At 42.1% G+C, this 2,436-nt stretch overlaps 1 pseudogene; it reads left to right on the forward strand.

Annotated features, from left to right (window-relative positions):
• The first annotated feature begins 1,636 nt into the window (after positions 1-1,636).
• LOC111734274 lies at positions 1,637-1,755 on the forward strand (annotated as a pseudogene).
• Positions 1,756-2,436: the final 681 nt, after the last annotated feature.

Below are 2,436 nucleotides of genomic sequence, written 5' to 3' on the forward strand. Positions count from 1 at the left end.
TCACCCTGCAACAGGAGGAGGTAGGATGGGGCGAGGACTCAAGACTGCCCAGTTCCAAGTGGCTGAGTGGGACAGAGGCTGCGGCAGCGGCAGACGCCTCTTAAAGGAGACGTGTCCATGATGGGACTTTCATGGTGACGGACCTGCTCGCTCTGAGCACCAGTGCCAGGTGGGCTCGACGGGGGGCACCAAGGACTTACAAGGGGGCACTGAGTTGTCGGAATAAGAGCCAGACGTGAGACTCTCTTCTGGGCAGAGGTGCCCGTGGTATCCATTGTTTCCTACTGAGCCCTTCCCCTTCCCAGTGAGCGGACACAGCACCGCCATAGCTGAGATGTCATCAAATTGGATAACAGAGGTTGCTCTGCCCAGAGGATTCCCTGAAACTCTGCCTCCCCCAACTCACGGCCCCACCCAAGCCACATCCAGGTGTATCCTCAGTCAGGTGCCCCTTGCTGAGCAGCACCTAGACTCACACTGGAGGCAGGTGGCCTTGGCTTCTGTTGTGGTTTCTTGACGCAACTATAAGCACAGCATCTGTGGATTGCTTGCTGAATCTTAACAGGGGCCCCAGAGGGGCACAGGCTGGGGCTAAACTTGGCTTGCAGCTGAACCCCTCTCAGGACTGTGCCACTGGATACCTACTACACAAAGCCAAGCTAATAACACCGAGAGACTTAAGAGCTTTGCTTAGTACATAGAAACAGACACAAAAAGGCAGCCAAAATGGGAAGACAAACAAGCAGAGACCATATGAGAACAGAACAGAGATCCAGAAATAATGGAGTCAAGTAACCTCACAGATGCAGAATTCAAAACACTAAAGATGATCAATGAACTTAGGGGACATGTAGATGAACTCAGCGAGAACTTTAACAAAGAGATAAAAAAGATAAAAAATGAAAATGTAAATTATAAAAGGGAACCAATCACAAATGAAGAACACATGATCTGAGATGAAGAATATATTAAATGGAAAAAAACAGAGTAGATAAAGAAGAGGATCGAACCACTGATATCAAGGATGGGGAAGCCAAGGACACTCAATCAGAATGTCAAGAAAAAAGAAGCCAAGACTCTAATAATAATTTAAGGAGCATATGGGACATTATTAAATGTAAAAATATCCATGTCATAGGGATACTGAAGGAAAACAAGACATCAAAGAGCTATTTGAAGAAATAATAATGGAAAACTTCCCTCACCTGGTGAAGGAAATAGACATACGACCCCAGGACGCTCAGAGAATCCCAAAAAATATGAACCCAAAGAGGCTCACACCAAGACACATCATAATTAAAATTCCAAAGGTTAAATACAAAGAGAGAATCTTAAAAGCAGCAAGAGAAAAACAAATTACTTATAAGGGAACACCCAGAAGACTGGCAGCTGATTTCTCAAAAGAAACTATGCAGGACAGAAGAGTTTGGCACAAAATATTCGACATGATGAAGACCCAGGATCTACAACCAAGAATACTTTATCCAGCAAAGTTATCATTTAGAGTTGAAGGACAGATAAAGATCTTCCCAGACAAAAAATAAACTAAGAGAAGTTATCGACACTAAGCCAGTATTACAGGAAATGTTGGAGGGACTTCTTTAAGAAGAAAAAATATATATCAAAAACAAGAATCATCTATGGCCATGCCACCCTTAACAAGCCCTATCCCATCTGATCTCAGAAGCTAAGAAGGATCGGGTCTGGTTAGTACTTGGATAGGAGACCACCTAGGAAGACCAGGTGCTGTATGTGTAAAAAATAAATAAAAAATAAGGAAATGTAAGCTAACAAGGTCCTTGCAATCTGTGAGGTCAAACAAGGGTTGGCTCACATAAAAAAAAAAATCAGGAATAAAGAATGGTAAAGTATGGTAATAACTACATTCCTAACAATAAGTACCTCAAATGAAAAAGAATTAAGCGCTCCAACCAAAAGACAGAGTGGCTGAATGGATATGAAAACAAGACCCCTACATATGCTGCCTACAAGAAACTCATTTCAGATTAAAGACATACACAGACTAAAAGGAATGGGATGGAAAAAGATATTGCCTTGATGGTCCTGGAGATTATTGTACTGACTGATGAGTCAGATAGAGAAAAACAAATACTTCATGATTTCACGTACATGTGGAATCTAAAGACCAAAATCAACAACAATGACAACAAAAGAGGAAATAAACTCATAGATAATAGAGAATGTTTTGAGGGATACTAGATGGGGGGGTTGGGGGATGGAAAAAAAGGCAAAGGGAAGAGGTACGAATGGATAGTTCCAGAATAGACATGGAGATGTAGAGTTTAGCATAGGGTAGATAGTTAGTGTTGTAATAAATATAACGGAGAAGAGGGGTACTAGATTTAGTGGGGTGATCACTTTACGAGTTATGTGGATCTCTGATCGCTAGACTGTACAACTGAAACTGGTGTATTA

Source organism: Pteropus vampyrus, unplaced genomic scaffold, assembly GCF_000151845.1.
Source record: "Pteropus vampyrus isolate Shadow unplaced genomic scaffold, Pvam_2.0 Scaffold934, whole genome shotgun sequence".
NCBI classification, from domain to species: Eukaryota; Metazoa; Chordata; class Mammalia; order Chiroptera; family Pteropodidae; genus Pteropus; species Pteropus vampyrus.